Here is a 14,114-nt window from a genome sequence, read left to right as displayed (position 1 = left end):
AACTCTTCAAAGTATGTAAAAAATAATCAATTCTTAATCAGGTTAATATCACAAGATGATGTCACATGATTCAATTAAACATTTATAATAATAATAATAATAGCTTGGATTTATATAGCGCTTTTCTAGGTACCCAAAACACTTCACAACAAAAGGGGAAAAAAACTTTATTAGGATAAAAACAGTAAATACAACAATTAAAAAGATTTAACCTGATTAAGACTTGAGGCAGGATACCTGCAGTGTCTGAATTACTGAAGTGTGTGTCACTAGGAGGTAGAAACATGAACTCTGCAGAGGGACACTGTGAATCCCCCTAAGTAAAATGATCCAGAGCTGCCCTGCCCTGATGACCTTGTTCTGGGCGTTCTCACCAGACTGCCATGCCATTGCCAAGAAGAATGTTGGTCTATTCACAAGTGGTACAGTACATCAAGGGATGGCCAGCTGGTTCTGTGCCACTCCAATTCTTTGTGTGGACTTGTCTTCATTGTTTAGCTGTCTTAAATTACAAATCACTAGCATTCAACGCATGCACATAAGGGTGAACCAAATTCCTGTCACCAAAGGAAGGATAATTTAACTGAGCGGCTTAAACAGGGGATCCCCTTAAAAGTATATAGTATATATTTATGCCAATAACTGCGATTCTGTAGCTAGTAAGTGGATTAAAATAGTTCATAAAGCCATGGGCCATGGGAATTATATTATTTTCTTTGACACATACGGCATCTAGTGGTCAGTGCTGTGCAGTGCAATCCCAGATGTTTTCTTTGCCTGTACTGTACTCAGGCTATAATGAAGCAACTCTTGAGACGAATAAAGTACACAATGTTGCCCACGTCTGTGTATTGAAATATGAAATGAGAGAACTAGAAGTGTCTGTCCACTTAAAATTAACTGCTTGCCTTGACATTCCTATTTGTGAATGGGGAGAAAAGTATGTTAATTTTCTACTATATACTAAATTAAATATGTGGGAAACATTTTGTCGGTACGAATACACATACCGGTAGACAATATCAGAAGATCGTAGATTTATTTAAGAATGAAGATGGACTTATGCCAATTGTCGCTGCCTGCCAAGTGCATAAATATTTTGTGAGCAGCACAATCAACAAGGCCAGCAGCAACACATGCAGTCTGTGTATGTTCACCTAATTGGCCACTAGGTGGCGGTATTTTACCAGCAGAACTTGAGATATCCCTAACTGTTCTCTCACCCCAAGATGAAGAAGGATGCTGTCATGCCGAGTGCCTCTCACACACACATACACACACTAGTCTGAGCATCCCAGCAGCGATTACTCCCTCTTTAATCTGAAGTCCACCATTTATGACAACATTATCAAACGTGGTCAGTTGCGTTAATAGCCACAAAAGAAAGATAACATACAAGTGCCATTGCAGCTTCTCAGCTACACCCCCTGTAGTGGTGGTACTTGGCTAACTAACGTTAGCTAATTGCCTCTGCTGCTGCTGCTATTGTTTGTTGTTGCAGTCTCCCTCATCAAACAAATCACAGATGTTGTAGAGCAATCCCTCCAAGGTAAGTGATGTGGGCTGCAGCCGCCGGTTTTCTCTGCATTTGACGTTCATCACTGGATGTGAATGAGGTTGACAGGTTAATGTGGAATTGTTGGTTAGCGTTGGAATGCTAACGTTAACCGTTGACCAGATATAGCTGGCTAATTATCCATTAGCATTAGCTTGGTGCTAGCTCGATAAGACTTGTTTGGCTGTTGCTGGTTACCACGAACCAGCAGCTGAGATGGTCCAGCAGCTAACGTTAACTAGCCCTGGTGGGCTAGCTGGGAACAGCTTAATGGATGGAAACAAACCACTCTGTGGCACCAGCTAACACAAGGTGCACAGACGTGCAATGGGGGGGAAATGACATTGTTTTGTTGTCACGTTTGAATTGTAGACCACATAGTAGTAATATTCCAATAGTTGATACTATGTGTCCTATAACTTGAAACGGCTATTGCGAAACGCCTCCTTTCCGGGAAGTAGTCTGTCCCATCCAGCTATTGTCACTATAGCTAACGCTAGCTGGCCAGCTAACTTGCTGTCTTTGTTTGGGACTTGCATTCAACAAATCTGGTATGATTTGGTGCTGAGGTGCAGTTAGTGCTGATGGTTATTGCAAAGTAACGCATCAACTAACAGCAGCAGACAGCAGTAGTTGATGTAACTGTTCGCTTATGATGTGGAATTTCCACTTGAGCTGTCACAGGCTGTAGTGTAAAATAGTTGTCTGTGTGTTGTTGCAGGGATTACATAAGTTACAAAGTATTGAAGATTTGTTGGGAGTTGTAACTTGTGTCCGAGTTGGGAAGTACATATATTCTTATTCATTGAGACTATATAATGAAACACTTTGGCATTGAGATAACTTATTCACTTTTTATGGACTTAGGAGGTGACCTGAAGGAATCAGTACATACATTGTCCTGACTTTTTTCTATTTTGTTGTCAACTCATGATCCCCCACCCCCTGGCCCCCTCCCATTCTTACATTATGTTCACAAAGCTACCAATGTTAGACACTGTTTGTTCACTTGTACAGTTCCCTCAGGCTTAGTGAATGCATGTGTAAAACTGAATGAAAATAGTTTTTTTTTCTGAATGAAGATAATAAGTGGAGAACATAACTATATAGGTTCCTGGCTGTGTATTATCGTACCCCAGTACTTCAACTACTACTTCTATTACACTAAACTATTACACTATTATTACAACTAAGTTGTTAATAATAACACCATATTCCATCTTTATAGTGTGTGTATTGCTCCGGTTCTGTGGCTATAGGTCAAAATCACAGAATTAGTTATAGTTCCAAATGGCCCTCTCACCGTGTGAAATCTTATCTCACAGACAGAATTATTTATTTGGTTGCTGAGACTCAAGAGTTATTACGTTTTGAAATTGTCCTTTGAATTATATCATTAGTGGAAACTTGATCCCTTTCATCTCCAATAGATGAAGCAAATGCAAGCACATGGCCCAAAAATAATATCTGTGATAAATTATGCTGGTGAAATGGTTACTTCAAATGGGCAAGGAATGACTAAGAAGTCTAATTTGATTTTCAAATGATTTTCAAATCACTTGATATCTAATCCAGGCATCCAAAGGTGTTTATTTCTGGGGAGATTAGTAGGCTAACTTCCAAGTCGCTAGTATGAGGAAGATGTAGCCTTTTTTAAGAAAAGGAAGAAATGACACTAATTCTTGAATATGTCCAGTTCCACTGGTATTCTACTCTTACAGTATGTTGCATCCAAAGTTCAAACACCAATCACTATCACTATTGTAAATATCAAAGCACATCCATTCTATTGAGGGACTATTTTGATTAAATCTTAAAGTGGAGAGTTGATGTTGCCTGCCCGCCTAGAATACATCTGACGTTTTAATGAGTTGTCTAACTGCAAAGAAGTGACTGTGATGATTTTTCACATAACTACCACATTGGCATTAAACCTGCACGGCCGGGTTACAGGAGTATGCCATTACAGGCTGCAAGCTGATTACTGGCTAGGCAAGGCACTGAAATTGTAGCTCGCTAATGTGTGCTTAGAAAAGGAAAAAAGTACTCTTCAGACTTAGCCAAGAGCCTGATTTAGAACTGTTTAAATATGAAATACTGGTCTACTTTTAATTTTCCTCACACCAGTATTGTTCATTAACTACAGTCCGTTGCATAGATATGCTTTATTTTAGATGGTGTTATAGGCTCTATACCACACAAAATAACAGATTCTTATTTATGATTTGATCTAAAGAGACTACACTGTATAATGTCTTACTGGCTTTAGTTCACATACATTGGATCTCGGTATTGTGACTTTGAATTACGTAGCTAATGATGATCCTCGTTTGTAGCTGTGGCAGCACAAGAATGAACATTGGAGATGAGAAATTACGCTACTGTTTTCCTTTAATGACTAATGCGTATTTGAGTTACAGCAGCTCCTTGTGAGTGATGTGTAGGAAGTGGAAGGCACTGCCTGTGAAGTGTCACACAATGTAAAGGAAGATCCCCTGTGAATTGGCTGCCTGTTCACTGTGCTCTGGCACCCCTTTGTTGGCTGATTTGTCAATATACACGGTTAGGAATTCAATGTCTACATGCTGCGCTCGAATGGCAGCTTGCTGTTTTTCACCCAGATCACCCCCACTGCATCTTAGCTTCAGCACGTATTATCATGAAGGATAGTTCTCCATTATATAGCCTGGGTCTGGTCTCAGCTCCACTATTTGCTGTGTGTGTACTGAATCATTGTGTTGCAGAAAGGCATGGTAATAACCTATGCTTTTGTGTGCCTAGGCTATACTTTAGAAAGACGCATTTTACTCTTTGTGAGGCTATTGTGTTTCAGGCTGAGGTGATGAGACTGATTTACTGTTTTCATTCTGGGATTATATCAATCTCCTATGCAATATTGGAATCATGTGAGTTATTGAGCAGTGATGAAACTTAGTCTTGGTAAAACTAAACCGGACAGACTGTCTTATAAAACCTCATCATTACGACCACTTCCTTACAGCAAGACTGCATTCAGATAACAAGGAACATCGTGGATCAACTGATTTAGCTTCTCTCCTTCTAGTGTTTGATATCCATTTCAGTGGAGGATATCTGGTGGTTACATAGAAAATTAATGCTATGAACAAAGGAGCAATGTTTGTTCAAAGAGCTCTTGATGGGCTATTCAAGTACTGTATATTCATTAAAAATAACAATCTGTCAGCACTTACTGACAGCACGCACAACAAGCCAAGCTCTCTTCATTGTTCTCCAAAGATGTTTTTCTGTTCCTGTGCCAAGAGCTGGGTAATTGGCTGTAGCAGAGCCTTGCATGTGTTGTTTTAAGATATTGGACTGACACACACAGGGCACACTGGCAGAAATGAGGCAAGTTTTCTTTTTTTGCATTGTTTTGTTCACTTCACCCCCTCCTCTCTTGGCTTATCCCAGCAAGTCTGGGCTACTGTATGATGCAGGATGTGTTTTGTGTTTCCTGACAGCTTCCCTTCACCTCTCATAACGGGAGATCCAAGCATGCAGCATCATATCTCATCTTTGTTTGATACAGGCCTAGTGCTGCAGCTCCACAATCGTGGCGAGGAGATAGTATCTGCAAATTCTATCTGTGTTAACAATTGCAAGCTGTCTTGCCGCATGCTGCCAGTGGTATTTGATGTACTAGATGTGATCAAATCAGTTTTCGCTGTGAACTCAGCCAGGGTGAAGGCTTGCTGGCTTGTGTCATGCCTTGAAATGTCTGTGTCTTGTTGGCATGGCTTCTTGTCTCAACTAATCAGACGTATTGCAATTTTTCCTCATATTATCAGCCAGGCTCTTCGCAGTTCCCTGAGTTTGGGGTTGGGTAGGGGGAAAAAAATCTGTTTGCATGTTTACCATATGTGTGTTTAGATGTGGCTTTGAGGATAAGTGTATGTTGCAACTTGCAACATTTAAGTGTCATCTGTGATTTATGGTGCCCAAGTAACTGTACAAAGTAATGTGTAGAAACTGGAAATGGAGGCTAAGCTAACATTTGTTGGCACTGTGAAACAATGCCAAAGGTAGCACAATGAAACATTGTATGGTTGCTATCATAGTGTATCATAGTGTGTTATGGCTGTTTTAGTCTAGGATGTCTTCCACAATGCATTATTTTGCCCACACATTTTGACCAAACAATTAATAAGACATATACTGTAACATGTAATTCCATTTATTTGGACAACATAATAGCACATCTATTACATAGCTGAAGAACATGGATTGGAAGTAAAAACCAAAGAAACACATTCAGTCATTTGGCCTCTCAGTGGAAGAGGAAAATTAAATGGTGAAAGATCACCTGGCCAGCCCCCCAGGAGGAACAGGGAGAGAGCAGGGTTAGGAGAGAGAGGGTAGAGGGGAGGAGGAGCGTGTGTGTCAGTGCTGATTAGGTAAGAGATTGCCTCATGTAATGACACGGCATGGCGCTAGTGGTGCAGAAACGCACACAATGCATACCAGTGTTTTACTGCACAGTGCACACCCCTCGCAGCTGCCTACAAACATGCCTGCTTGCCTAGAGATGTTTGTGCAGATGCACGCGCAGTCGCACTCAGTCACTCAGTCACTCACTCAGTCACTCACTCACTCACTCACTCACTCACACTCTCTCTGCTGGTATAAATTACACTATCATCGTTAGATGATGGCTTTTTCCAGAGGCACACACGTTTGCTCTACACACAGACGCCAATGGCCTTTTACACGTCACACTCCTTTTCTCCTGTAGTGCAGATGAACTGAAGTGGATAAAGGTAGAGACGAGCTCAATGGGCTTAGCGTGTTTTTTTATTTCGTACCAGGGGTCATTGTTGCAATTGGCAGCAGTTTCTCAGTGCAAATGCTTGGCGTTAAATAGACTACATAATGTGTCAGGCCATTTTACACTGAGAGCCAAACCTTTCAGGGGTGTGAGTGGAATATGTCCTCTTTTCCTACATGTGAGCCATTGAGCGGTCCAAGACAGGTGAAGGTTTCATTGACTTATTGCCCCCCATGGTACTGAGCAATGCCAATTGCTTTTTAGACCATTAGCTGAGCTAATAATAGACCTACTAAGGCCTATTATATAAGGGCTAAGCTGCATATTATTACCATGTTAAGACAAAATGATAAGACGTGAAGATGAGATGTAAAGACCCACTCTGGCTATTTCCTAACAGTGATTAAGGGTAAATAACAATCAATAAGTAATCAGTAATAATTATCATGGAGCTCCCTGTAACAGTTGAATGATGCAGTTGACTTAATTGATTTGCTTCATAGAGAGCGGGGGATCAATAGCACCAGTGTTATGTCCTGGGCAGCAGACATATTTCTTTGTCATTGCAGCTCAAACTGGCTGCGGGCATAGCTCGCTGTTTCTAGTATAATCTCACCAACTTCAGTGTCTGAGAGATGAAACCAATCACATGCATGCTTTTACACTGTCCTGGTCATAAACCAGTCATGTAGGTAGCTGTGTGATTAATGCCTGTAGCCAGGGCACCGGTGTTATGATTGTTCACATGGACACACACACACACACACACACACACACACACGTACACACACACACACACACACACACACACACACACACACACACACACACACACACACACACACACACACACACACACACATACACACACACACACATACACGTACACACAGCTGCAGAGGCCAGTCTAGTGACTGATGTTTTAATGGAGAGAGCATGTGGGCCTGCAGTGAGCTCGGGCTTTATGCGGCCATAAGGAAATGACCCCTGGTGGTATTTGTGGCTCTGTTCTCAGCTCCAGCTCTCTCTGCGCTCCCCTGTCCACTGGGAGCCCGATGGCAATCTTTATGTCCTTGCTCGCCCTTGCAGGTTAGGTACACCTATTGAGCCCCCCTGGGCTTTTAGTTCACAGGATTGGGCTAAAGGCTGGATTGACTGGGTTTAAGGATGGACATGTTGTCTCCGCACCTCCGTTCCAGCAGCCAGCGCAGAGAAAATGAGTTCTGTGGATTGGGTTTAGATTTGCCACTGTAGCACTTCCACTCTTATACACTCTGGCTGCCATCAGGGAAAGGGCTGTCAGAGAGAGAGCGAGAGAGAGAGAGAGAGGGAGGAAGGAAAGGAGAGGGAGAACAGTGAAGCACAGCAGTGCTATCTAATGGATCAATTTGTAATAAATCTGTTGCCTCAAGCTGTTGTTGTTCGCTTCTACACAGTAAAAGGTGTCTGCATTTCTCAGGCAAGAAAATGCTTGTCAGGCCGTGCAGACATCGCTATCATGAATGAGACACAACTAAATCACCACAAATCCCCCCCCCCCCCCCCCCCCCCCCCACAGCTCAGTTTACATGGGTCGAACACATTGCACAGATTTTAATGCAGCCTTTATCAATGCATTCCATTGGTCAGAATGGGAGGGGGTTCGGACCAGTCGATAGGGCTTGAGCACTGCGATGAGGAAGTAACGCTCCCCTCACATTAAATTTCACCCATTATCCGATACCAGCCATTAATCACGATGAAGGAGCTATTGATCAGGCTATCAGGCAAGCTTGGTCAATTTATTTGCCCAAAGTTATTTCACGTCACACAAGGCTCTGTATTGAAGCAGCTTTACCCTTTTGAAGAAGCCGTGAGTTTCCATTGAGCAACAGAACTGAAAATGGTCCTGCTATTATGACAACAGTTTGATCTTTAAGGTAACAAAAGAATGTGCCTCTGCAGGGAGCACTCTCCCTCCTCCTCCACTAGCAGCCATATGGACCGTACTAATTGTGTTTTACGCCAGCCATTTTCGCCGATCCATTGGGGACTTGTGGAAGTGCTGTAGCTATAATGTCACCAGCACCAGGCTGGCTCATGAAAGAAACATTAGCGGGCAAGATGAGAAGACAGGAAGGCAATACACTGCAAGTCAACACAGTTATTGATTTTATTCAAATGAAAGCAGTGGTTTCTCTGCTCGCGATCTGTTGTTTGTTAGCTTTTAATCCATGTTTTCATGACTCGTTGCAATCTCGGCTGTTGTCTCAGCTAGCCGCTCATTTGTATCTCACATGTGCACTTTGTCAAGTGGGGAAATATGATTCCTGGCATGATGTCATTTTGTACAAGAAAATAAGAGAGAATAATAATGTTATCACTGAACAGCTTGTTACTGCGGTTCAGTGCATTTATGAGGATGTCACAGTCAAAGTGACAACTCTCATCATGTATTTTTTTCTCCAAGCTGATAGTCTTATTTCTAATTGGCACAGTATCATATTTAGCCTGCAGTAATGGTGCCGCAGAGCAATCGTCTCTCATCAGCTTTGTTTTGAGACAAACAAAAATGCTGAGGTTTGAACACTGAATGTAAATGTGACATTCACAATGTTTGCCTTGCCCTTCAGGGCAGAGATTGGTTGTAAACTGTTTGAAGTGCTAAGTGTGACTGAGCCAAACGTGTATGTGGGTGTGTGTTTTAACGTGTCTGTCTATAATATGCAATCATGAAAAGGGCACATCCAAGGAAATGAGATCTCTCAAGGAGCGTCTGGGGGAGGGGGCGGAGAGGAAGGAGGGACAGGCCAGTGATGGGAGGGTGGCTTTCATTGTATTTTGGTTCTCAAACAGTTTTCTTGTAATTATCAAAATTGATGTTTGCTGTGGAGCCATAGATCTGTAGGTTCCCCCAGTAATAAAGTAATGCAGGGAGCTGAGCCTTAAGGCCGGGAAATAAAAGGCAATCAAGCCTCCCCAACACTCTGCCCCTGCCACCCCAAAATGATCAGCAGAAATCCTAATTAACTCAACTGAATGGAGGAGCAGCCCTGACTATGCCGATTGGATAGGCAGCAGCTAGCGCAGTGGTGCTGCCGCTGCCTATGTGATACACGCTAATGAAGACACTCCACTAGCCTTTGATGCCCCCCCCCCTTCTCTCTTTCTCTCTCTTCTCCTATGTCTTTACTGACGTCGTCGTCCACCTATCCTCATTCTTTTTCCTCAGTGGCTCTGTCTCTCCTGAGGTATTTTATCCCCCTTCCTCCCTCCCTCCCTCCCCTCTACCTGCCTCCTTGCTACTCCTCCCTCCCCACATGTGAAGCTGTGGACATTGGACAAGACGAGTTCCAGTGATTGAGTGTGAGAGAGAAGCTTTGTTGCCTCGAGGTGTCTGGGAGTCCTGCACAGTAAATCGGTGAGCTAGAAGATGGCCTCTGTGATGGTTATCGCTGCGTATGTAAAGAATGCTCTGAGACAGAGAGAGAGGACGACGGCGAGAGAAAGAAAAAGAGAGTCAGCATTGATCTCTTCCCATTGATTTCATAGATCCTCTTTCAGATGACACCAAAGTTGTCTTTCCGTGTCATCTTCAAGTGCTTCTTTTGAAATAAGCAGCTCGGCAAATTACTCCTGTCATCAGACTCCCTCTCTCTGTACCAGCATTGTGTGATCATTCTGTGTGGGTTGAGAGTCAGGTTAAATCTCGGTGTGCACAATCACCTTGTTTGTGCTTCCTATGTTTGTGTGGCTGCAGCAACATGGTGAGCCTTTCAACATCATACTCCGTAATCGCGACATGTTGTGCTTTTGTGGTGAGCAAACCACGTTGCCTTGATAGGCCTACAGTGATGGACACTACGTAGAAATTGACAAATGCCGCTTGCTGGGTAGCTCTGAACAGTAACATTTCAATGTCTTTGTTGTAGACGTAGAGGACTGACTGTTTGAAACCTGAGCCAGCCTCACGTTTGCAGCCAGCTGCTCCTTACTGTTTACCTGTAAGCTCTTTGTCTGTGCGTGGCTGCAGAGCTGTCACCTCTCCCCGTCTTTGTTGTACCAGGCAGGCCCAGGTGCCTCCAGGGATGGACAGACAAACAGAGGAAGGGGGGAGGTGCTGTTCTTACTCCTACATGTATCCCTTGCGACCACTCCGCCTGACAAGTTTCCAGGCACTGAAAAAGTGGCAAATCGACTCACTGTAGGATTCACTGTCACTTAGCTGAGCAGCACACCAGGAGACCAAATCCAACTTATTCTGCCTTCGCTTCCCATTCCACTGCCTTCCGAAAATGTCGAAAATGCTATTTGGCAGGGAATTGCCTAGACTTGGTTCCCCGTAAATATTGTTGTTCCACTCCATCTCCAACTACCCAAAAATCCTCTCCAGTGAAACAGTCTTGGTTTGCTACTTATGACGGCTTGATAAGTGCTTTTTCATATTTCAAATAAATTACAACTAGATGACACTAGTCATAGATAATTTCAGACCTGATTCCAGCTGCATTTGAACAATGTGAGAAAAATAAAATAATAATATAAAAGACAGGTCAATTAGCAGTGCTGGCATACCATTTGAGGAGTATTTCCACAAGGCTAAGATTTGTTATTTGTATAAATGTTTTCTTATTGTGGTTCAGGAGAATGTCTTTTTAAATTTGTATTTTTCGTTGTCATCACAAAGCAAAACCTGCTTGGCATGAAGCGAGCACTTGCAAACACCAAAGGTATTAAGTAGAGCAAGGTGCCTTTTGGCTTTCTAACCCGACGACACACCTGCCTGTGTTTGTGTGTGTGTCCATGCACAGCCTCTGACACCACGCGTATGCGTTTACACAAACGCTCGGTGTAATGAAAGCCAAAAAAAAAATCTCCTGACAGGAGGAGTTTAAATTTCACTCCTCAGTGAGACAGCTTTGTCACAGGGAACAGATTTACCCACACCTCTGGCAGCCCTCAGAGACCCCTGCTTAGAGAACCAACAGTCCTCATCTCTCTGCATCTCTCTCTCTCTCTCTCTCTCTCTCTCTCTCTCTCTCTCTCTCTCTCTCTCTTTCTCCTCTCAATTAATTCAATTCTCTCCTTACCACTCTCTGTATTTAGAAGCTCAGTATCTCTCTCTAATCAATGACGACTTAATAAATCTTTGGATAAAACAATACTGCACAATGCAGAGCATTTTTCCCTGTGGGTTTTTCCTCCACCCTTTCTTTCTGTTTGCTCTGTCTAACTCTTCAGTTGTAGTTTTTTGTCTTGTCTGTGCAACTGCTGTGAGGGTGACAACAGGCAGAGAAAACCAAATAGTCTCTGTTGCTTTCTCTTTCTGTCTGTCTGCTCTCTCTCTCTGCTACTCTACCTCAACCTGGTTGCTGTATATTACATGGGGCACGTCTATCTTTTATCCGCTGTCATCTTACGAGGAAGACAATGAAAGGGAGAGACGCACGTGACCTTCACTGGGAATTCAGCTTTGGGGTCGGAGGTGGGTGGGTGGGTGTGTGTGCGTGTGTTGTGAATCGGGGGGTGGGTTCTCTGCGGCAGAGGAATCGACGGGCATGTTTTAATTGTTTGTGACACGTGAAATGAGAAACAATAATGTGCGAACAGCGGGCCCAGGAGATTACAATCTGGCCGACCATTTTGAAGGAGTGCCGGGGAGATGCATTACCGCCATCCCTCTCCCATTCTCCCGGTCGTAAACCGCTCACTAGCGTTTATCCAGCAGTGATTTCTCCTCTGTTCACCTCCAGGCCCTGCTTGCAGTCCTGTGTAGAAGACTAGCTGGGGGAAAAAAAACCTCCCTAGCTATTTGAACAAGTCCTCTAAGGTGTTGGCGCTGTGTATGTATGTTTGTGTGTCAGCTTGTGCGTGTGCGCACCGTAAAATCCTTTTTTAATTCTGAGAGTGTACGCCCTCAGAATTCAATGAACACTCAGGATTTTGTGTGTGTGCAGGCAGTGGCAGTTTTAGGCAAATCTCTCTGCACCACCACCTAATTTGACTTTTTAATGGGGCATTGATGAGTCTAGGGGGAAATCGGCCAAAGAGGCACAAAAAAACACACAGTTACTGCTGCCGCGGTGAAGATGCCGTTAGCTCCTTCAACAATCAACACACGCTTCAACACACGCTGACAAAGGAAGGAGAAGCGAGGAAATAAAGAATTTAAAAAATGAAAAAACTGGTATGAGGAGATGTAGCTGTCATGTGTTGATGCCTGCGGCCACCTGCTCCTCAAGGACGAGGAGGGAGGCTTCAGCACTCAGGTCTCCAACCTGTGATTTGTATTACTTTTTTTCTTTTTTCTTCATTGAACTGAAGTAGATCTTTCTCTAGGACTGTTTTTTTGGAGGTACATCTTTACCAGAGCTCATTGTTAAGCAGACATTGTTGAGTTCACTCAGTAAAATCCTGAGTGTTAATGTAAGTGAAAGCGTAAAAATTGACAAATTGGAAAAATAACTGAATTTTCCATTTTGCTGTGCAGTGGGGCTGAGGACATAAAAGGTAGGAAGCAACCCAAGCCTGAAGTAGTTACAGGGAGTGAAAAGCACGGTTGCTAAAGTGCTAGGTATTATTTGAAGTACGTATCTGCTGCTGCTGTTTGTTGCTGTAGCTGCTATAGTCTGATAATTCATCTTTTAGATTTTATCGCCCGTACACGTGCCTGTTCATGCGTGGGGTTTACACACACACACACACACACACAGTGACACAAATACACGCACACGCGCGCACACACACTGTGTAGCCCCATGCAAACACGAATTCCCCTTGACAGGGAGGTTAGGTCCCGGCTTTAATATAAAACAAATGATTCCAGGATGGAATAGTCATCATTCTGCCGTGGCTGCCGCGGCCATCCAACAGTAGAGTAGTGCTGCCGCAACAAAAGACTAGGGCTGCCTGCACCCAGATCCCTCACAGGGGCATCTTGTCTGTGTTATCACTCTGGCTAGTGCCGCAATTAATATTAATGTGCTTTAAAGCACGCTCCAGCAGCCTCGCCTTGCTCTCTCTCTAGCTCTGCGAATGTGTGTGACTCAGTAGGAAGAGAGCAATAAAGTCAGCAGGGGATAAAAATCTGGGCAGGATATGACAGTCCTCATGTCAGCTGTCTGGGAGCTGGGAGCTGGAGGGCTGTGTGGATAAAGACGAGGGATGAAGCTGAATCCTAGCCAGCCAGCCAGTCAGTCAGTCAGACAGACAGACAGACAGACAGACAGACAGACAGACAGCCAGTCAGACAGACATGCAGACAGGCAGGCAGGTAGTAAGGCAGGGAAGGTAAGAGACTCCAATCATCCACAACAGCTGCGCTGGGGGTTGCGAGCAACCTGTTTATTTAGTCGTGTTGTAATGATGCTTGACCTTTTCCTTCAAGTCCATGGCCTGACCTTTAGCACGCCCTGTCTGCAACACAGTGTGGTGCTCTGCCTGTGTGTACTGTGTAGCCCCCCCCCCCCCTCCCCACACACACACACACACACACCACACATAGCTTCCTTTTCATGGTCTGCCAACTCCAGTTGTATGCATTGGGTGGTTAGTACAAAGCATTTAATTATGCGAGATGATACTAAACTGTATGTTATGATTAGCCCCACACGTTACAATCTTAAGTTATCTTTTTCCTTTCTCCTTCCAGGTAAGGGGTTTGGGTGGAGGTGTGTGGAAGGGACATTGCGGCTTTAGAATCCCTTTGAGATGTAGTACAAGAATTGCTGTCTCTGCAGCCAGTGTTTTCCTCCCTGGAAGGACTTTGATCTTTTCCTCTGCTCCCTTCGCTCT

This window comes from Nannobrachium achirus, assembly GCF_963921795.1.
Source record: "Nannobrachium achirus genome assembly, chromosome: 9".
Taxonomy (NCBI): domain Eukaryota; kingdom Metazoa; phylum Chordata; class Actinopteri; order Myctophiformes; family Myctophidae; genus Nannobrachium; species Nannobrachium achirus.
This window is presented reverse-complemented; position numbering follows the sequence as displayed.